This window comes from Lepidochelys olivacea (assembly GCF_965140295.1).
Source record: "Lepidochelys olivacea isolate rLepOli2 genome assembly, chromosome: 14".
NCBI lineage: Eukaryota > Metazoa > Chordata > Testudines > Cheloniidae > Lepidochelys > Lepidochelys olivacea.
In genome coordinates, this window is record NC_140424.1 from 11,193,329 (window position 1) to 11,217,274 (window position 23,946).

The following is a 23,946-nucleotide window of genomic DNA, read 5'->3' on the forward strand; positions in this document are numbered from 1 at the left end:
CGGGGGCTATCCTCGTGAGGCGAGGAGATGACAGCCCCAGGGGCGGCAGTGACAGCACAGGAAGTGGGGGGAGCGGGGGCAGGGTTGACATCGGGGGCAGGGCAGGGATCCCGAGGGAGGGCAAGGCAGGGGTTGGGTACAGAGCCAGGGAGAGGGGCAAGGGCAGGGGCCTGGGCCCCGGGAGCCAAGCCGGTGGAAAAAGGCCCCTCTCGATCAGGCTCCGGGAGGTGGGGGTGGGGCAGGGGGCCCTCCAGAATGTCGGGCTCTGGTACCACGACCGGCAGGGGGGCCACAGCACCAGCAGTGGGGTCCCCGCCCGGGAAGGAGGTCAGTCGCCCCACGTCCTCGAGGGGCAACCCATGGGGCTCGGGTCCCAGCCATAATGCACCAGCGGTCGCCTCGGTCGGTTCGGCGTCTAACCGCAGGGTGCCACTCACGGCCGGGCAGATGGAAGAGCCCTGGGGACCCTCGGAGGCGGTAGCAAAGGTGACGGGTAGGGGAAGGGGGCACGGGACAGGCGGGGCCGGGGCGAGGTCGCTCAGATCGAGGCCCGCTAGCAGTGGGTCGTCCTCCCCCTGGGTGACTGGGGTCAGACCCAGGGCCTCGATCTCCTCGTATATGGAGGGGAGCTCTCCGGCCACCACCCCGGAGGCCTCCCCGCTAGTGCCCGAAGCGACACTCGCCCCGAGGCTCACCGGAGTTGTGAGTGGTGAGGGGGCAGGTGGGGCTCCGTCGGGGTCCGTCGAAGGAAGGGTCCCGAGGGGAGGGATGGCACTGCCCTTCCGTGCTACCACGGTGTCCTCAGCCGGCACCAGGGGATGGTGTGCACCCGCGGGCAAGACAGAGGGCTCGGCATCGGCGCCCCCCTTTCTGGTCTTCCGGGGGGCTTCCGCATCGGTGGAAGGGGGCGGAGCTCGAGCCTTCCGCTTGCCCTGCTTCCCCCGGACTAGGGCCCGGCCCTCCATGGCCTCATCGGGGGGCCGGCTACCAGGGGTCGGGTCAGGGGGCAAGGATGATGGCTCAGGGACCGTGGGAGGCGGCGGTGGGGCGGAAGACGGGAGGGAAGAGTCCCCCTGGGGCGGGCCCTCTCCCACGCTCGGCGGCATCCCTGCTGCACCCTCCTCTGGGGGCTCCGCCAAAGCGCAGGTAGCAGAGGCGGGGCTCTCCCGCTCGTCTGGGCGCGCCGGGGGGAGCGCCCCTCGGGCCCGAGCGGGAGCAGTGGTGGGCTGAGTGGGAGGAGGGGCGGCTTCGGGCGCCGGGCAGCCAGGGGCGCCGGCGATGACGGGGCCAGCGCCCTGCCGGGGCTCGGGGGTCCCGGATGCCTCTCCGTGCCGGGCCAAGGGGCAATCCCTCCGGACGTGCCCCATCGCCCGGCAGAGGTAGCACCGGGCCTCCCCCGTAGAATAATGCACCCGGTAGTGGGCCCCCTGGTAGGGGATCAGAAAGGACCCCTCAAGCGCCTCTCCGTCACGCGCCGCCGGCGGCAGTTGCAGCTGCACTTGCCGGCGGAACGAGAGGACGTGACGGAGGGCGGGGTCCTTGCAGCCCAAGGGGAGAGGGCTCAGGACGGAGATGGGCTTCCCCAGGGTAGAGAGGGCAGGTAGGAGGGCGGCATTAGGAAGGAAGGGAGGGACGGAGGTCAGGACCAGGCGGACGCCCAGGTCGTCCAGCGGCTCGAGGGGGACGAACACGCCCCCCACCGCCAGGCCCTTCTCCACCGCCTCCTGGGCGGCGGCCTCCGATGCCAGGAAGAAGACCACCTTCCCGTACATCTTGGAGGCTGCCGCAATGGCCGTGGGCCCCACCACCCTCGCCAACGCCCGCACGTACGTCTCCACGTGGGGCGAGGCGGGCACCAGGAGGCAACGGACACCGTGCTTCCTGGTCATGTTGGGAAAGGGGCCCCGGCCGCTATAGCTGGTAGCGGAGGCGGCGGGCGGGAGAGATGACGTAGCAGTAGGCGGGGGGGCTGCCGCCACCTGGGCGTACGCCCTGGGGGCTGGGGGAGGGGCACCCGCAGGGCTGGTGGAAGGAGCAGCGGGGCGGGAGGCCGCGGCCGGTGGCAGGGCCGCAGCAGTGAGGGCAGTCCCTGCCATGGAGGGCCTGGGCTTCTTCGCAGGGTCCTTCCCCTTCTTCCTACCCCGGCCCTTCCCGCCGGCTGGGGGGACTCCCCCCGAAACGAAGGGGGGGAGGAACGTGGCAGCAACGGAGGTCACCCCGGTGCCCGCCGCTGCCGGCGCCCCGGCGGGGGCGGTAACAGGTGGTTTGGCAGCGGCGGCTGAGGTAGAGGCTTGGGGGGGTGACGGAGGGGCAGGCGGGGGAGGGGGAGCGAGGGCTGTTGGAGGGGCCCCCCCCGTCGTATCCCCCGCCATAATGAGCAGGGAGGGAGGGAAGGACACCGGAAGGAGAAGGGGAAGGGTGAGGCAGGTCAACCACTCCTCCCCGCTAGGCTGCAGGCAGGGGAGGAGGGCGCCAAAGGGGACGGGCTGGACAGGGGGGCTTGGGAGGGCTTGCGGGGGACAGTCACCGACTCAGAGTGAAACAAAAAACCGGCTCCTCGAGTTGCACTGGGGGAAGGGGGGTCAGAACAACAGTCGGGGGGTGCGGTGAGGTCGGGGCAAACTCAAACAGGGGAAGGGCACAAGCGCATGGGAGGGGACGTGGGCGCACTGAAAAGGGCCAATCGGGGCAGGGCTATCACATGGGGAGGGGGGAGAACCAGGCTGGAGGCAGGACAGGGAACCTAGGGGCTGGCTTCAGAGGCAAGGGCGGGGCAAACAAGCAAGGTTGCAGAGGGGGAAGGGCGGGGCAGGCAAACACACTGAAGCCAGCGAGGTGCTGGGGTAAAGGGGAGGGCAGAAGGCTGCAAGGGGAAAATGGGGCAGGGAGCCAGGGACAAAGCTGGGGGCTGGTAAGGGGGGGGTCAGTCCAGGATGGGGCGGGGGGCACGTGCGCCCACGTGCGCTCGTGGAAGAAAGTCACTGCGGGCTGGCTGCTGCTGCAGGCCCCAAAGGTGGTGAAAGGGGCAGCAGGCCCAGCAGGCAGTGGAATCCCAGAAGCAGGAGCTGGAGGCAGATGGTGAGTGTCCGCTGGGGGTGGTGGAGGGGACAGCGCTAACAGTGGTGGTGGTGGGGGTTGGGGGGGGCACACTGATGGACTAGGGGGCAGGCTCCACGCCACACCCCTGTGTTCCCACAAACACAGTCAAAACCCCCACCACAAGAGCACAGTCCGAGAGTTACTCAGCTTCCTGGCCCCCTCCACAGTGGTCTACCAAGTCCGTGTGCGCTCCCCCAGCAGCAGATGGCCTCGTCCCCGCCTCCTTCGGGGTCCCGCAGCTCGCAGGCAGCAGCAGCAGCTCCAGGCAGCAACCCGGTGGCCAGGCAGGCAGAGGGGACCCCTCACAGGTGGTGTTGATGTTGATGGTAGTCGCAGCAGCGGTAGCACCGACGGCTGGGGTAGGGGCCCCGCACTCCCCTCCCTCTGGGGAGCGGGCCAGCAGCCCCCCCCAAGGGGCTGCAGTTGGAAAGTAGCGGCAGCACCCAAGGGCGGGCGGGTCCAGTAGCTAGCCAGCAACCAGGTAGGGGAGATGGCCTTTAGCCCAGCCAGGGGAGCAGCTGGAGCAGGGGCAGCAGCAAGGGCCAAGGCCCCGCAGCAGCAGCAGGAGCAGGAGCAGCAGTCTCCCTCCTCACTCCAGACCAGTGGGATACAGGAGTCTGGTAGAAGGCAAATATATACTGGCCACTGGATGAACAGTTTTCTGGTCCCTGAGTGACCGGAACAGGGGCTGCCCTAGAGCAATCAGGAACCTGCTAGAACCAATTAAGACAGGCAAGCTAATCAAGACACCTGGAGCCAATTAAGAACTTTCTAGATTCAATTATGGCAGGCAGGCTAATCAGGACACCTGGTTTAAAAAGGACCTCCCAGCAGTTAGTAGGAGTGTGTGCCAGGAGCAGGGAGTGAGAAGGTATACTGCTGGAGGACTGAAGAGTTCAAGTGTGATCAGGCTTCAGGAGGAAGATCCTGTAGGGAGGATAAAGAAAGTGTTGGGGGGAAGGCCATGGGGAAGTAGCCCAGGGAGTTGTAGCTGTCACGCAGCTGATACAGGGAACATTGTGGGTAGCTGCTATCCATAGGGCCCTGGTCTGGAACCCAGTGTAGAGGGTGGGCCCGGGTTCCCCCCACCCTCCAACTCCTGATCGGACGCAGGAGGAGTTGACCTGGTCTGTGAGAAACAGCAGAAGGGAAGGTCTAAATTGGAAAGGGATCTGGCCTGTTCCCGACCCACTAGGTGGAACACAGAGACTGCGGGGATTGTTCTCCATTTTCCCCCATGCTGGCCAGTGATGAGGTTAGCTGAGTGGATGGCAGGTTTGAGCCACTAGCAAAAGTGGCCAAACTGAGGGCTGCTGGGAATCTCTGAGGCGAGCAAATCCGCCAATAAGCGTAGGACCCACCGAGGCAGGGGAGGAACTTTGTCACAATATACACAGTTTAGCTTTACGTTATACACAGGCGCACACATGAGGGGGAATAGACTGCCTTTGAAAATAGCACACTAAGGTTCTTCAATCAATGTTGCTCTGACAAGAGAAAATAGAGAACCCATTAAAATAAATTTGGTTCCCCCCACAACTTGTTTCCCAGTCCAGCCTATTCTATTACACACATGAAGACACACACTCCTTCAATTATTTAGGGCTCAATCCATCACTTTCTTAGTCATAATTCACTCTTTCGTCTACCTTGCTGTGCACTACACAGTGAATTTTTGTGTGAACTAACCTGAGATTCTTCACCTCTCAAGAAAGAAGAAACACCTTCAGTTTGGAACAAATAAAGCTACTCAGACAAAGCACAAGAAAATATTTTAAAAATGTTTTCTTACTTACTTTAATTCAGAAAAGGGATCCATTTAATCAAAGAGATTCTGGGTTTTGGACCATAAAAATAAATGCAAATTGTAAAGTATTAAGTTAAAATAAATCGTAAGCTGGATTTGTTTGCCATGCTTGGACCCTCTATCATGCTTGTTAACCTTCACTGTCTTTAAGGCACCAGAGCACTCTCTTTTTTCAGGACTTATGTAACCCACTCAGTGTGCATTATCCATCACATTCTGCACCCAGTCCCTGGAGGGTATGGGAGGCTCCAGCTCTGGTTGGAAAAGCTTCTCTTTTGTCTCAAGCTGTAGAGGCTCAGTCTTATAGCTCTGAAAGTCACAGGTTCTATTCCCAGTGATGACTGATATAAGATGATATAAATGAGGAGAGACTCTGGCCTTTAGACCCAATCCAGTAAGATGCTCAGCCCCCTCCATGTGCACCAACTTCAGGTTGCAGGGTTCTTTGCTGTGTTCCTCATAGGCTTAATTTGCCTCAAATGCTCCATCTTCCTATGGACAACTTCCCTGAGCAATCACTGCCTGCTAGTGGGGGAGGAGATGGTTTAATGATCAATATATTGGGATTTGGGCCAAGATTTGAAATAACAAGACTCCCTTGAATTCAGAGGTTTAAATGCCAGCAGGATTATCTCAGTGGTTGAACTTTCTAGAGTAAATATGTTGAGTTCCATACAATGTATATGGGGACATTTGGATGAAACTTAAAAAAAAAAAAAAAAAAGGGATAAAGTGAGGTTCTGTCTGGTCTAAATGAACATTAAAGACTCCCATGGCACTTTTCATAAATTTTGCCCCTATGTCCTGTGCCAAAATTCTCTTTTCCCAGCAACTATAGGCCCGCTATTTGCCTGTATTTCACTGTTGACATGATTTTAGCATGGACTATTGAGTCTGAAAAAACACTGATTTTTGCAGGCAAAGATAAGATATTATACACATACAGCCCTGCATATGCCATATTTCTAAGTCATACTTGGCCAGAGGTACCCTGCATTCTCTTTTAGTTAGGCACATTTCATACAGAAGATGTCATTCTTTTCCTTTCTGAAATTTAATAATCATTAAATAATTCCATCTGTCTCTGTGGATTGAAGTCATTTAAACATGGTGTGAATGAGTGCTATCATGTTTCCTGTGTCACATCTGTGGTATGACGTTCATCGGTAACAAAAATAAAATTCCACTATGAATTGCTATAATATAACATGAAATGGTTGCCAGATTACAGATTACCTCACTATTAAGGGTATATATTTCCATCCTATCAGTTTACCAGCCCTATAGTTTTGAAAAGATAAAAGTTAACAACTTTGATCTTAGTTAGTAACCATTTAATCATGATAATCCTACACAGCATGTATAAGATCAAATCCCACATAAAAAGGAAAAAAATTGACGTGTGCTGCCAAATGGATTATTATAAATTATACTCTCGTTTCAATTAATTTTTCTCTGTGGGGGCTCCTAGGTAGCGATTTAATGGCTAGATTTTCTCAGTTCGTCTGTTCCTGCCTTCAGGGGACTAAACTAAAGAGCCGATTGAAAAAGTGTCATCAAAAAGTTTTCTATTGAAAATTCTATTTAGATTAAACTAAATTTTTTCACAAAATTGTATCAGTTTTCCTGAAATTTTTTTGGAACAGAAAATGTCTATTTTCCATTTCAAAATAAGTTTCAAAATGTGCTTCATTTTACATTTAGAAAAATAAAAATAATACATGATTGAACCATTTCATTTTAATAAATTCAGAATGTTTTATTTAAATTTCAATTGACCTGAAACAAATTATTTTCTGGAATTTTATTTTAGAAAAACTTTGGATTTCTGTCCCAATTTTGGAGTAAAAAATCAAAATCTCAACATTTTCCGTGGGACAGAAAATCCATTTTCCAACCAGCTCTTCTAGTAATGAAGAGGGCAGGAAGGCAACGTTAAGTCACTTTTGCACTCCTTGTATTTTGGGGATGTCTAGTTTGTCTCACTCCCCCCCCCCTTAAGTGTCTTTAGTTTATGCTTTGCTTCCAGTGGTCCTCTGTGGGTCCTGAGAAGTGGAGAATAACTACAGCTCAGTGCACTCCAGACACATCTGCTCCCTGGCTCATCCCAAACATATCCGCTAAACTGGGGGCTGGAGTCTGGTCAGTGCAGTTCCATACTCCATCTCTTTGGTCAAAGGTCATGCTTGGGGAGCCATTTCCACCCCCATGAAGGCCTAAGTAGCCACAAAGTAGCTTCAAGAAGCCTTTAAGTGGCAGTAAAAGGGGGCTTCATGTGACTCAGAATGGGATCTACTGAACCCAGCTGCTTCTTATTCCCCCTACTCCACCAAACTGAGATTAAGCTGCAAACAACTGAAAAGGGAAATAAAATTTAGCAGAGAATCTGGGATTTTAAATTAAACCAAAACCCTCCTTGCATTCTGCGAGGGTGCGGGTGGGCTCCGTGTGATAACTCTTGTAGATAAATTTCCCTTCTTCCCCGTTCCAAAATCATCAGCTAAGATAAACGCTTCACCTGCTCCTGAAATAGCTCTGTCTATGAACGTTGGGTATTCAGAAAATATGATATTGTCACACTTGAGTAAATGACCTTCTTAAGTAATTTAATGCTCCATCTCTTGTAAGTTACAGTTCATTCCCTACCCATGTGTATATGTGGGAAGAAGGGGGAAAGGAAGAGAAGGCAAATCGGCAGACTCATGGACCTTCATAGGACCCGACTTGAATTTTTTTTTTGACTTTTTGATTCACCAAAAGATTTGAAAAGTTTTGTTTGCAGTTCAACCCAAACTTCCCCCTGCCCAGAATTATAGTGAACTGAAAGACCCGTTATTTGTCCTGCTGTAACTGTAGACCTCTATTGAAAGTAGGCCTTATTCCATGCACAAAGCAATAACCACTCTGTGTTTTTGTCACTAGCTTAGAGCTGTGCAAAACTCGGTGCTCTCTCTAAAAGTGAGCTCATGTAAATTTTTTCTTTGGTTTCAGCCCAGATGGGTTTGTGCTTCTCCCTAAGTCTGGGTCATTTTAATAAAAAAAAATTCTCAAAATGAGACAAAGAAGAGCCTTGTGGGTGAAAACTGACACCTCACAAACTCATGCAAGTTTGCATGACTCTGATGCAAACCCATAAACTGAATCACACTGAGGGCTCATCTATACAAAGAATTGCACCATTCTGAGTGTTGTTGGGTGTTGTTTTAGTTAAACTGGTGTAAGAGACTTTGTGGACATTCCTACTTTCGTTTAAACCAGGTGCAACAGATATGGCAATTTCCTGTAATATCCTGGACAAATCTTATTGAAGTAAGTTTAAGTATTTTAGAAGTTCATTGTATCAAAAACAGAAAATGTTTATGTATTCGTGTGGGACTGTATGTAACATTTTTAAGGGGGAGACAGTACTAATGTAGACCACAGAAAGTGTTATGAGCTACAAAGGACTCTTAAAACAATGGGCCAGTCAAGACTGAGCTTTTAGTTGGGTGGGTTTCCTAGGAAAAACTTGGGAGGAGAAGAATGCAAACTACCCACTTCCAGACCCATCCTTTTGAAGCTGTGCCCTAAGGAGAAACCCATCGTCTGCTGATCACTTGTTACATAAGGTCAAGGTCAGAAGCTCAAACTGGATAAAAGTGACTCATTTTCATAGGTGTGCTTGTTCTGATCTAACAGCTGTTACAAACTTGTAACCAGAGAAAAAACCCTTGGGTGGGATTTGAAGGACTGTTCACTGACCAGAGGTCTTGCTGGAGTTGGATGTGATTTCTGGTAAGCTTACAAGCATGTATGTAGGTTCTTTTATTATTTCAATTTATGTCTTTTCTGTAATGTTGTTTTGTTAAGAATAAATGTAGTTACTTAGAAAGTGCGGTGTGGGAACTTATAATTGTGGCATTTATGCTGTTTATGGACTCTGAGGAGAAAAGCTGAGCAGACCTCCTTAGGCACTCTCTTTGTTCTGGAATTCATAGTGTAGGGAACAGTGAAGCCTTGAAATATCCCAGTCCGGAGGGAGAGGGGTGTCTCCACCCAAATGAGGAAATAGAGTTGGGAGCCTAGAGTGGGTGCCCTTACTGAACCGCAGAGGGGGGATACAGTGACACCAGGCTTATTTTGATTTAGCTTAAAGTCAATGGGGAGAAGTTTAAGCTTAACCAAAACAAGCTGAAATAAAGTGTCCCCAAAGGTCACACGAGGAGAACAGATGTTTATTAATACATATTAGCGAGCATGTATTAACACATGTTGAAACCCTACTGTAGAAAAGATATAGTTTTGACATTACACTGTTAAACACTGTTGTTTGTACCTCAATGTAGCTAGCCAAGGTCAATCCGGGGCGGCGGGTGGGGGGTGTAATAGGGATTGACCTCAACTAGCTACATCCAGGTACAAATTACTTGTGTCTTAGCTCTGCTATGAATGTACATCTCAAGTTAGTTATCTCAGTGTAAAAAACACACCTCTTTTTTGCAGTGAAACTGTAGTCATTACCTAGTTGAGAAACCCCTACGGTCCTTCCTAGGGTTTACCTTGACTGGCCATCACACATTAAAAATACAACCTCCTTTTCTACACTAAGGACGAAAGCCTGGCCCATTGAAATCAAAGAAAGTTTTGCTAATGTCTCCAATGAAACCTGTATTTCACCCTAGGATTTTAATAGATGTTAATTAACAGGTTTTAAAAATTGAATTTTTTCCCCAGGGCCACAGGGCCTTGCACTGGTTTAACTATACTGGTATAAATTTATGAGTGGACAAGGCCTGAGCCCAGCCTCACTTGAGAGTTACATGAACCCTGAGGATGCCTTTCAGTGAACATGCTACAAGTCTGTGGTGAAGCCAAGCATGACACCCATGACTCTGAGGAACTGTGAACATTTTGCTCAGCTCTGTCAATATCCCTCACATACTCGCCCTTTTCTTTCCTTCACTCGGACGCTGAGGGGGAATGATTTTATAAAAAATTTAAAATCCCTTTGTGGTGTCCTTTTAATGTGCTGCGTTTCTTTTCCTTCACATTCCTTTTCTCAGGTCTGGGGGAATTAATTCCCCCCCAAAGAGAAAGGAAGCAAAGGAACAGAAAGCAAGGAGGTCCAGCATTTGGTAGGACTAGCTTGAAAGGGAAAGGAAAAGGACAGAAAGCCACAGGTCAGTCAATTTGCTTTAACAACCTCGTGCAATGGGCTTGAGGGTTTTCAATTAACACATTATTTATCTTTGAGAAGCCTTCAGAATCAGTTTAGATATTTGTTTACTGTGGCCTGGATCACTGGCCTACCACATTAAGAAGTTTTTTTCTGGGAGCTCCATGGGAGCCTTTTGACCAAACAAAACATGCTCACCAGTATTTTGTTTCTTCATTGAGACATCCTTTTAAGGCGAAATTCAGCCCTCTCTCGTGGGCCCCCACAACTAAAATCTGACATAGGGTCTTTTACATGGTCTATCAGTTGGATTCATTCAGCACCCATAATTATACTTCTAGCATCTCACAAACATTGTCTCCGAATCCTCCCCCGTCCACATTTTGTCTCATCTTCCTGTTATGTCTTGTCTTTTTGATTGTACATTTTTGGGGGTAGGGTCTGTCTTTTACTGTCTAGCTAGCACAATGAGACTGTTGGCTGAGACCTTGAGGTGCTATTACTATGTGATTGTTAAATAAATAAATAAAAATAGAAAAAAAATGTGAATTCACACACTACCAGAATTGTCTGACTTTTTGTTTCCAGGAATTAATTTCAAAGTCTGAACTTCAAGTGGGTTTGAATTTCCTCAGTTGTTCTCTTATCCTTACTTTCTCAAGCTGTAGATCATAGAATCATAGAATATTAGGGTTGGAAGGGACCTCAGGAGGTCATCTAGTCCAACCCCCTGCTCAAAGCAGGACCAATCCCCAACTAAATTATCCCAGCCAGGGCTTTCTCAAGCCTGACCTTAAAAACTTCAAAGGAAGGAGATTCCACCACCTCCCTAGGTAATGCATTCCAGTGTTTCACCACCCTCCTAGTGAAAAAGTTTTTCCTAATATCCAACCTAAACCTCCCCCACTGCAACTTGAGACTATTAGTCCTTGTTCTGTCATCTGCTACCACTGAGAACAGTCTAGATCCATCCTCTTTGGAACCCCCTTTAAGGTAGTTGAAAGCAGCTATCAAATCCCCCCTCGTTCTTCTCTTCCGCAGACTAAACAATCCCAGTTCCCACAGCCTCTCCTCATAAGTCATGTGTTCCAGTCCCCTAACAATTTTTCTTGCCCTCCGCTAGACGCTTTCCAATTTTTCCACATCCTTCTTGTGGCGTGGGGCCCAAAACTGGACACAGTACTCCAGATGAGGCCTCACCAATGTCGAATAGAGAGGAATGATCACATCCCTCTGTCTGCTGGCAATGCCCCTACTTATACAGCCCAAAATGCCATTTGCCTTCTTGGCAACAAGGGCACACGGTTGACTCATATCCAGCTTCTCGTCCACTGTAGCCCCTAGGTCCTTTTCTGCAGAACTGCTGCCGAGCCTAGTCTGTAGCGGCGCATGGGATTCTTCCATCCTAAGTGCAGGACTCTGCACTTGTCCTTGTTGAACCTCATCAGATTTCCTTCGGCCCAATCCTCTAATTTGTCTAGGGCCCTCTGTATCCTACTCCTACCCTCCAGCATATCTACCTCTCCTCCCAGTTTAGTGTCATCTGCAAACTTGCTAATGACAACATTGTCTAAATCCTCAGCAATGACAATAGGCAAATCAACATCCAAGAGATAGCAACATTTGGGTTTGTCTCAAGTTGATAATGTTGCATTTAAACATTGTTCTCACTATGGACTGCAGGGAAGAAAGAAGGATGATACATCATTGTGCTCTGTTGATGAACTGAGGTGCAAACTGGCTTTTGTTGTCAATACAAAAATACTGTACCATTGCATTTGGAGAGCCCTCTGGCTCTGATTTTTTTTGGTGTGTGTGTGCGTGTGTGTTTGAGAGAGAGATAAAACTCCCAATACACGATGTAAACTAATGAAACGGCTCCTTTTGAAATTCTAGTGATGACAAAGCTCCTTTGATAGGAGACATACATTCCACCACTTTTCACCTCTCCATTGAATGGTAGTTATTCTTGTTAACAGGCTAAGAACTGCTAAAAGTTCTATTAGAATTGCTATTACAATATCATTTACCACCGCTGCCTCAACCAATCTTGTCTATGTCCTGGCATCCATGTCTATCAATAATGCGAAAAAAGATGTCATGCTAGTTCAAGCAGAATATGCACAGCAGCAGATATCACTTTTATATCTGCAATCTTAGATATGGGACGTTACAGACAAAAAACGATTCAGTTGCTGACAAAACTTCTTCATTGTATCTTATTTTCTAGTGATATGATTCGCTAGATATTTTTGCCATAGAGTCATAGAAAGGTCGAGTTGTAAGGGTCCTCTACAGGAGAGGTCCTCTAGTTCAGCCAGCTGGGCCAAGTAAATCAAGACCATCCCTGACAAATGTTTGTCTAACCCAGTGGTTCCCAAACTTGTTCCGCCGCTTGTGCAGGGAAAGCCTCTGCCGGGCCAGGCTGGTTTGTTTACCTCCCACATCTGCAGATTCAGACGATCGCAGCTCCCAGTGGCTGCAGTTCGCTGCTCCAGGCCAATGGGAGCTGCTGGAAGTGTCGGCCAGCATGTCCCTCGGCCCACACCGCTTCCCACAGCTCCCATTGGCCTGGAGCAGCGAACCGCAGCCCCTGGGAGCTGCAATCGGCCAAACCTGCGGATGCGGCAGGTAAACAAACCAGCCCAGCTCACCAGGAGCTTTCCCTACACAAGCGGTGGAACAAGTTTGGGAACCACTGGTCTAACCCATTCTTTAAAACCTTCAACGATGGGGATTCCACAACCTCCCTTGGTAACCTATTCCAAAGCTTAATTATCCTGATAGTTAGAAAGCTTTTCCTAGTATCTAACCTAAATCTCCCTTGCTGCAGATTAAGCCATTTGTCGCAGCCCATCAGAAAACTACTGGATCCTTTGGTAATGACATTAAAGGGACTTCTACCAACAAAGAAATAACCTTATATCCATTTATGGTACTTACCATAACATAGGATCACCTCACAATCTTCAATGCATTTATCCTCACAGCACCCTTGTTTGATAGGGAATCCATTTTATGGATGGGGAACTGAGGTACAGAGGGACACTCTCCCACCCAAGACTACAATGGAAGCCTATGACAGAGCAAAGAATTGAATCTGGGTCTCCCAGTCCAGGCTAGCACCATAACCATTGGGCCATCATTCTCACAAGAGAGTACTACAGTAGTATACAGCATTCGTCCAAATCACTACAGTACTTTAGTATTTATCCTGCACCTAAAGGTGTGCCTGATGCCTCACAGAACAGATTCCTTGATTTGAAGAGCTTGCTGAATAATTTTCAATTCTGCCATGAAGACAATGAAACTCTCTAAGGGCACAGAATTCTACATTAGGGATCCCAAAGACACAGCATGATCCCTATGACACAGAAAAAAAGGGTTTTCAATTGTTTGATTGACACCACAGCATCACATTTTCAATCCTTCAGGTATCAGATAGATATTTGTGGGGAAGAACTCCGGAAAGTCTGATTGTATTGAGAAATAATGGCCATAGTTTACCTTCAGGGAGAACTTAAAAAAGTCCCGAATGTCAGAGGTTTTCTAGGGATTTTTTATAATGAGAAAAAAGAAAACCCGGAAATGAAGACATTCTATAGCTGTTGACTTGTGAGAAATCAACATTTCATTGTACATCAAACCACCTCACCAATCTGCTAAGGGAAGGAGGAAGAGATCTGTCACTTTAAAAATTCACTCAAACCTTTATAACATTCACCTAACATCATTACTTCCTGCAAGTCGGTGAGGTTCAGTGATAAGAGAGTGTGATTTTAAAAGCTATGCTAAGCTGGCTGTCAAACAGAAGCTATTATTTCCACAGGAAATAAGGACCTCCAAAAAGCATTAACTCCCATGTTACCACAGAATAATGTAGAACTAATAGGTGTCATTTTGCTCTACTGTAATGAACCACATACCTCAAAAGATAGACTGGAAGACTTACAATATTTTATTGCTCCTAAGTGGTAAATTTCACACATTCTTCAAATACCCAAAATATATTTTACCGCTGTCTGCATACATAATAGGATAAAATGTTTTCTAGCCTCGACTTAGAGTAACATATTGATTCCTTTAAAAAATGGTAATGTGCCGCAATATATTAAAGCCTGTGTCCTTAAAAACTGAAAGATAAAGGCTGGGTTTTGTAAAGGAGTCTAACAGAGTTAGATGCCCATGTTCCACTGGAATTGAATGGGAATTGGGCACCTACTTCCCTTGAGCTCTTTTGAAAATCCCTGCTAAAGACTAAGGGTGAATTTTCAAAATTTCCCTAGTGACTTATGAGCCTAAGTCCCATTTCAAAAGCATCTAAGTGACTTAGGCCATGTCTACACTTTCCATGGATTGACACTGCTACGATTGATGCAGCAGGTGTCTATTTAGCAGGTCTCGTGAAGACCCACTAAATTGACCACAGAGCGCTCTCCGGTCGACTTTGATACTCCACGGGAACGAGAGGACTAAGGTAAGTCGATGGGAGAGCATCTCCCATTGAGGCAGTGCGGTGAAGACACTGTAGCAAGGTGACTGAAGCTATGTAGACTCCAGCTACATTATTCACATAGCTGGAGTAGTGTACTTTAGGTTGACTTACCCCGGTAGTGTAGACAAGGCCTCAGGAGCCATTAAGGTGTGCCTAAATGACCTAAGGTCTCTGGGAAAAAAATGGATCTTCGGCTCTTAAGTCACTTAGAAAGAAGAAAAGGAGGACTTGTGGCACTTTAGAGACTAACCAATTTATTTGAGCATAAGCTTTCGTGAGCTACAGCTCACTTCATCGGATGCATAAAATGGAAAATACAGTGAGGAGATTTTTATACACACAGACCATGAAAAGATACACATTGTAAGGAGAGTGATCACTTAAGATGAGCTCTTACCAGCAGGAGAGTGGGGTGTGGGGGGGAGAGAAAACCTTTTGAAGTGATAATCAAGGTGGGCCATTTCCAGCACATTTCCAGGAGTTAACAAGAACGTCTGAGGAACAGTGCCGGGCGGGGGGGGGGGGGGGGAATAAACAAGGGGAAATAGTTTTACTTAGTATAATGACTCAACCACTCCCAGTTACAGACTAACACGGCTGCTACTCTGAAATAAGTCACTTAGGTATTTTTCAACATTTTACTGTCAAATTTCAACACTGAAGCTATATTTGAATAGGTCAATGAGTAAGTTTTTCCCATTTTATGCCACAGCAGCTCAGCAAATCCAAAGAAAGCACGAGCACAGGACAGATTAGACTGCCCGGAAATATGACAGATGAGCTCATTATTATTGATCAAAAACACAGGAATAAGATTTTACCAAAAAAATCATCAAAATGTTTTACAAAACAAAATATCAAATGAAAATGTTCATTGGCAAAAATAAAAAAATTGAGAAAACTTCTGCCACCTCTAATATATATAGTGAAGTAGTAGGTAGAGCACTCAATCGTAACCAAGACCCCTTTTAGCTAAGTGCTGGACAAACGTATGTCTCAGTGGATGGAGGGTGAAGCTGGGACTCTTCCTGGATACCTGGGTTTTGTTCCTGTTTTCTTCCTTTATTTATTCCTATCACTGACTGACCTGCTGTGGGAGCTTGGCAAAGTCACTTCACTGCCCTGTGTGTCCATTTCTTCACATGTAAAAATGGGGAAACCAATACATACCAGTGCTAGAGTCCTAAAAAAAGGAATGCTGGAACACAGGGTAGTGGGATGCCATGGGAGGGAGCAGAGGGCATGAGGGGTGGAGTAGGGGGGGAGATGGAAAGAAGACGGGGCAGTGACGGAGCTGGGGAAGGGCCAGGGGTTTAGAGTGTGACTGTCTGCAGAATCCATCCCATCCCTGCCTCCCTACTACCTGTAGCTGACTCCTGCTCCATGTGAGAGCGCTCTGTTGTCTGGATGGCCCAACTATCTGCTCCCAACACCACCCAGCTCTGGTGGTTCCAGCCTCTGTGCTACCCTGTCTGGTCCTGGGTGAGGTGTCCCCAATTCCTCCTGTGCTGGCCTGCTGTTGAGACCCCCGCCTGAGCCTGGCACCAGCATAGGCTGGCTTGGAGGATGCTATCCAGCCGGCAAGATCAGCAGAAGCCAGGAATGCCATTTTGCCTTCTAAAAACAAGGGCCAGAAATGTGTTCTGGCATGACTTGAGCACCAATGCTTGCATCCTTTGTAAAGTGCTTTGAGAACTGTGAATGGAAAGTGCTACAGAACTTGGTATCACTATTATTATTACATAAAGACACAGTACCTCCCTCTAAGATTTTAATGAAAAAGACAAAGTATAAAATACAGGGATACAGTCAAATATATAAAATATTTACACACATATTGCAATGTCTTTTCATTGTTACAAATGGATAATGTCTGTGTCTGATAAATACATGGAATTAGACCCTAGTCTGACACTATGGAAATGGAAACTATGGAAAATTTCTGATAAAAGATTTCACTTTGTCTTTAACTTTCCCCAGCATGCCTACACACTGATGTTTAGTTGCATTAAGTCCTGATGACAATATACTGTGACATGTAATATAATGCATACCCATAGGACCTTCAGATCATAGAGATGCTGCTTTGCCTATGGCACTGAAGAAGATTATAGGATCCTTTCACCTAAACCTTTTTGAAATATCTTGTGTGTCTCTAGTCCTTATCTTCATTCCTGAGTTGCCACTCTTCCCTTCCTCTCTAACTTCCATCCATGCTTTGTACAGCTTCCTTCCAGGGCAGCTTCCCCAGTACATACACAGCCCTTCTCTGCTTTGGTGTGTTCAGCCTGCTGGCAGAGTAATGCCCTTCAATTCCCATCAGTGGTGCATAGTACTTCAGAAATGAAATTCTAGTCAGTATAACCATAGTGCTACACTCCGTGACCAAACAGAAAAACAGAAGTACTGCAGGGGAGAGAAACCTGAAACAGGAAGTTCCTGGGGTGTCCAAATCTGATAGCTCTGAATACAGTGCTAGAGTCTCACTGATGTAAACTGGCATAGCTCTGTTGAAGTCAATATATATGGTCACCTATACGTTACATACACAAAAATATAGGCAGACAAACTCCTGAAGCCAGAAGGATATTTCTTAATAGATGACAATAATTATAGAGGTAGCTGTTTCCCTTTTGAAACTACTGCAGCAGAACTCACGTGAAAATGGATATATGATTATAAATTAAAATGAATGATCTCAAAAATTAAAGCCACTGAAAGCTACCAGAGTACTCTTGAGGATTATAGCCTTTGGCAAACTCCCTCATCACATGGATGTATTTGTTTAACTGAGTTTAAAATTCCCAGAGAGTTTCTATCAGTTACATTTTATAACTTTTCACTACTGTTTTATATAGTAGATACCCACTGAGGTTGAAATCCTGGCTCCTTTGAAGTTAACGCCAAAACACCCACTGATTTCAAAGGGGCTGGGATTTCATCCTGTTTGTTTGCTGTACTTATAGCTAATAGAGCTAGTCAAAATTTTATGAATTTTTGATGAAATCCCCTACTTTTTTACTAGCTCTAGTATCTAAATGATGTCTTCGTGCCTTTGTAATATACCTGGGGATTGCCAGGGTTCAAACACAGTGGTACACCATTATTTAGTAATTAGTCCTGATTCAGAAAAAACAGTTAAGCATGTGCTTACATCCATCCCTATTCAGGAAAGTACTTACGCATCTGTTTAAAAGCTTTAGCATGCGCTTAAAGGCTTTCCTCTTTAGGGCTTATTTCTTGAAACAGGGTCTAAAGCTATAAATCTACAAGGTGCCTTATAAGAACATCCATAGGCAATATTTAATAACTGATGGAGGCTAGTGCCAATGGTAGCAAAAGCAGCTTTTACCTTTGCTAAGCTTACTCTTGATTAGACAAATGTGAAATGGGTACTTTCTGGCTTGCAACAACATACACGCCTATTGCTTGCTTGGGCAGGTTTTAAGGGGCATCTGTGCTCCAGGAAGTATAGCATACTGGTAGTCTCTCTCTCTGTTTTAGCCCAAATTAGTACATCTATCTAGTCTTGCACTTGGAAAGTGAACCCTGAAGAGCGCAATGTGATGGTGCTGACTCAGCACACACTTAAGAACACCTTTATTTGGGAGTAATTAGCTGAATGCTATAATTCCATCATAGGGTAGATCATTAATTAATGTAAATATATATATATATTCTTAAGGCCGGTTACATGTTGCTCTGTGCTTTGTGATGCAATTTTATATTCAAAGGCAATGTTTACATTCATCATGTGAACTCAGCTTGTCTGCAATAATTAACATAATTAAAACATTAATGATCCAAAATACTAAAGAAAATAAATTTTCTTTATCATTAGCCACTGAGGTCAGTGAATTCAAGGACAACATGTTCTTTAAAAATCCCAGGGAAGCAAGGACAATTATTTTAAACACCTCTAAAAGAAAACAAACAATCAGTTTCTGTTGCATTAGAGATTCCCAGATGTAAAGAAGAGAGGGAGAAGTCAGCAAACATACAAATAAGATAATTATTTTTTCCCCCTTACACTATGTGGGAGATCACACACAACCAATTGTAACCATTTTAATGGATTACCTTTTTAACAGTACTTTCAAGGAAACTAATTGAATGCCATTTCAGTGTAACCATTTTGTGTGTGAAATCATTTATAAGATGTACTAATTAGATGACCAGTTATTTCCAATATCCTTGTGTATGTCTGGAATATTTTTTTCTGGCTATTGAAAACAGCTGCTCCTATAATTCATACATTCAGTGCTTATCTTATTTTCTAGCTCAGAGTGTCTCCTGTTTGTTTGTAATGAAACAATATGACACCTTGACAAATAATGAAACAATTTGACACCTGACTTTGAGCTAGAAAATAAGATAAAATGGTTCAATTGGTACTAAGTAACAGCTGCCCTTAGTGATGTTTAAAATATAAACATAAAAAATTAATTGACTATTTTGACTGATATGGTATAACATAACCGTGTCATTGTGACATGACACACCACATTATGCACACTACTGACAATTAATGAAATAATGTAAAAAATAATAGAATTACTATAAAAATGAAAAATACAAAAATTGAAAAACAAAAAAAATTGAAATAAACTTTCAATTGTTTTCCAAAACAAAAAATTTTGAAACAAATTTTTGTCAGAAGTTCCCAAAATTTGTGGGAATTTAAAAAAAATATTTTTTCAAACTGTCAAAATTTCCCATGAAATAGACATTTCAAGTTTAAACCAGCTGTAGCTCCAATGTGCCACCCAGCACCCTGGAGACAGTGGAGAGTGGGGAAGTAAGCTGTGACACCAAGAAGTTTGTCAGTTTACTTCCCTCATTGAGCAATTCCCCCATGCCTTCAGGACTTAGAATCTGGCTCATATCCTAGCTGGATGATAGGGATACAATCCAGGCCTCAGGTCTCTCTATACTTCACAATGTAAATCTAAACAATGTGTTACACTGGATCATTTGTGGGTGCTTTCCCGTTCACTGTGGGACTCATAGAGATGATTAGAGGGGTACAAAATCTATACAAAAAATGCTAAACAGCCTGCTTGACATAGCATCTTGCAGTATGATGCGGTATTACAATCACCTTTAGAGAATACAGAAAACAAAGTGCCTCAATAAAGTGTGATTCATTTTTCTAATAACATATCTAATGAATATTTTATTTTCTGTAGCACTGGACTCAATTTGATTGGAAGAAGACTCATTACATTAAGACACAATGGTACACTAAAGTTGAAATTTCAGCTGTTTATAATATAAGCAGACAGTGAAATGTGTCCTCCTTTAGCTTTTTTTTTTCTTTCTTATTTTTTTTTTAAAAGCTAACTCCAATTATTTAGCGTCGCACTCATTTTTCTCTCTAGGTTAACCTGGTATCATAAGGTGACACATCAAAATCAAGCATGTGTGTCTGGCCCAATCACACAACACAGAAATCTGGTTAAAATATATGCTGTCAGCCCTTTCTCTTAATCTTATATATAAAAAGAAAAGGAGGACTTGTGGCATCTTAGAGACTAACCAATTTATTTGAGCATAAGCTTTCATGAGCTCAAATAAATTGGTTAGTCTCTAAGGTGACGAACACGGCTGCTACTCTGAAACCAATCTTATATATGAGGAAATTGAAGAATAAATGTCAGTCAGGTTTGAATGTATAATATTACCTGCACGAAGAAATAGATATCCTCCTAATTTCCAAATAAGGAAAACATTTAAGCACCTGCTTAGGTGATTTTCTAGATAGGGATGGACTTAAGTACTTCTTAATTTTAAGCACATCGATTTGAATGGGACTTAAGCACATGCTTACGTGCTTTGCTGAATAGAGCTGGACTGCTGAATTGAAGCCTTCGCTCCTACATTAGCGGACTGATTCTAGGAGTGCAGAGCACCTCAAAGGAAATTGACTTCAGTCAAAGTCTGAAGGTGCTGGGCACCTCAGTGGAGACTCTCAGCACTTAACAGCATTAGGTTCTGAGTGGGCAGCAGTTTTCTATTAGAAAATCCATTCATATAAAATGTACTTGGTAAAGCCTGTCTACTGGATGAGTGACCCAGCTGGTCTATTGTTTATCTCTGAAGTGATTAAGTTTTCAGGTACTGTATGTGTAACTTTTTAACAGTTCTGATGGCATACGATAGCTAGCCAACCCACTTAACCACTGTACACAGTGTTTCTACCACCTTATCAGAGAATTACTCATCTGACCTTTTATTATAGTGTTTTTCTGGCAGTCATTTGGGTAGCCTGGGAAGTGCAGTGTGTATTTAGCACAATCCACAAAGTCTGTATCAATTTATGAAACCAGTGTTTTGGGGTTTATTAAAGTAATTGTAGCTATTTTTAAGATATGCAAATACAAAAAGATGTCTTAAACCAGTTAGCTTTTTATATAGAGCAACTTGCTTTTCTGCCCTTAAAAATGATAATTTTTCTTTAATTTTGCTACAGTATTTGCGTAAAATATTATTTCTGGGTGCCTTGCCGGCTAAGTTTTACTCTGAAGTGTCTAAATGCATTTATGCTTTTTATTATTATTATTATTATTACTTTAAACTTAACCTATTTTCACAACAAGGTGTGGCCATTTTGGATTGTCTCCTAAGGAAAGGGAATTCTTCTGATCATGTTTGAAGCTTTATTTTGGCTTGTTTATTCACTTGAGTTTATATAACAATAAAAAGGGAAGCACAGTTAAGCTTCCCTGTAAGTTGTAAGAACAAATAAATTTAAATCGCAGCTTATTTTCCTATGTCTTCCCAATAGCAGGAGAACTGAATGCTCAACAAAACACGAACTCCTCTCCCTAATGCAGAACTGATCCCCATCAAATCCCACCTTTCTTAGCAGCCCTCAGAAATAGATGCATCTTGTAGACAGCCTGTCCTGAAAGTCAACAGATCATGGCTATTTCAACTATTTTAGTTTTCAAACACTTCAGTCGAGGGGAGGTTGTTGCCAAATGATGTAAAAGTCATTGAACTCTGTAACTTCATCCAGACAACTCAAAAGCTGTGAAAAAATGATTTAAAGGGATTATGGTGGGCATGTATAAGAGACCTTTGATATCTACAAGTGGACAGCTCTCCTTTGCTTTGGAGACTTGTACAATAGAGATTATTAACATTTTAAACCCAGTAGCATATTTCAAAATAGCAAGTGTATTTTCCACCCAAACAGAATCATTTACTTCTATTTATGGATTCATCTTCCACCAAGAATCAGTTTTCTCTGGTTGAGAGCTTAGTACCTTGGTGTATCTTGTATCATTGTTCCAACTCACCTCAGGTTGTTTGGTTACTCTACAGGAAGGCGGTACTCTTGTTGGCCAGTGTCCTTGAAACAAAGGCTGTCGCATAAGAAATATAACCAGATTTATGACTGTGCCATGGGATGTGGTGTGTCTAAAGTTTAGGGAATTGGATGACCGTTGAGGAACCTGAATTCTGTTCTGGACTCAGCTTCCTGCCACCTGTGTGAAGTGTGAAAATCATAGGCCTAGCTTTTGTAAATTATCCACTTGTCACAGGGTGCATCATTCATCACTTGCAGCGCCTCCTGCTAGTCACTCTGGGGATTAGCTCCTTCAGTTGACATCCTCTTCCGTGGTTTGCATGCTGTCACACCAACTCTATGCCTGGTCTGCAACCCCTCTCCATCGCACAGCGTCCTCTCCGCGATTCAGCCCTCTGGCTACGTCACTCAAAGTTCCCCCTTCTGGGGTATAGTTCCTCAGCAGTCCTAGGCAGTCTTCCTATTCACTGCCTCGGTGCCACTCCCCTGGTGGCTGTTAGGGGAACCTGGAGCTGCCTTTTCTTGCGGTCCCAGCCCAGGGACCCTCAGCTCAACCGTCCAGGCTTTCTCTCTCTACCCTCACTGCTCTTTGCCAGGGCTGCTGCCTACCACTGGTCCCCTTCTCTTTCTTGGTCTACCAGTTCCCAAAGCCTCCACCCTCTTCCCAGGGAGTGACTGCATCCAACACACCCTGCAGTCTCCAAACACTCCTCTTCCTCTCCTGGGAGTGTCCACTCTTTCCCAGCAGCCCTTGCTGCTTCCAATTTCCTGTCTTTATACGTCCTATCAAGCTCATTCCTCCCCAGCTGGGCTCCCTTATCCACTCAGTGGATTACTTGCCTGCCTGATTCCCCTGAGCTGTGGCCTGTCTGGTTAAATACCCTCCTTCTGGGCCCTCATTTACCCTACCTGCAAGTGTATGGGGGGGGGAATATCCCATCACACCATTAATTTTGTGGGGGTTTTTTCTTCAATTTTTGAAGGCTCAAGTTGATGCACCAAGGCCTCATCTTTCAGAGACGGTGAACATCCACCCCCAAGTCCAGTGAAGTCAATAAGAACTGTGGTGGTTGGCACTTCTGACAACCAGACTATCAAGGCAGGCCTCCAAGAAATTAGGCCCCCAAAATCTGTGACACTTTTGAAAATGTAGGCACTGCCCTGTTGATGCCTCAGTTTCCCCAACAGTAAAAGGCAGATTCTATCATCCACCTTTGTAAAATGTTTTGATATCTTCAAGATATCAAAGGCCTGTACAATATTACTATATCCTCATATTGTCCCTGAGCTCTATTAGAAAAGAAGTAATGACACTTAATTCATTTACTGTAACTATGCAAAAATAATCAGATATACACAATTAAAAACAACATTTATCAATTATGTACTAGCATCTCAGCCATACTCTACTAATTAGAAAGGGAATGAAAAAAATAGTTCTTGAAAATTAATGATGCCTACATATCTATACTGGTTAGAACCTAGTAAAAAGAATTAAATATTTATATCATTATGGTTTCTCATTATGCATCATAATGCGATTGCCTGAGAGGAAATACTGAGAGGTGATTGAGCAAGTCACGCAAGTTTAGAATTTGGATTCTTTCATGCCCTGATAACGCCAAAGATGTTGCATCTAAATGTCCCTTCAGAAAAAAAACATCTTCCTTCCATGTATGAGTTTGCAACTCCATTTCCTGTTGCTGAATTGCTTCTATCAGCAAAAAGCCACGAAACTTCCAAGTGACTTGAAGAATGGTTTGCGAAAATTTAAAACCATCAGTATGTCCCCAGTACTCCAACTTAAATTCATGGGTGGAATCCTGTGCTAAAGCGGAGCACTTCCGAATTGTTTCAAACGGTTAGCTGCTGGAGTACCTCATATGCAGGCACATTCAGTGTTATGAGTCTAAATGACATCAGTTGCAGCCAAAGTTATTTCAGGAAAGCTAGGTAGTGGTCAGGCTGAAAGTCATAGCCACAATGCATGAAGTGCAGACCGCTGCAGCTCTTCAGATGAGAGTGCCAGACCTGCTGGTACAAAAGGACTGATAATTACAGCATTGCATCAGGAA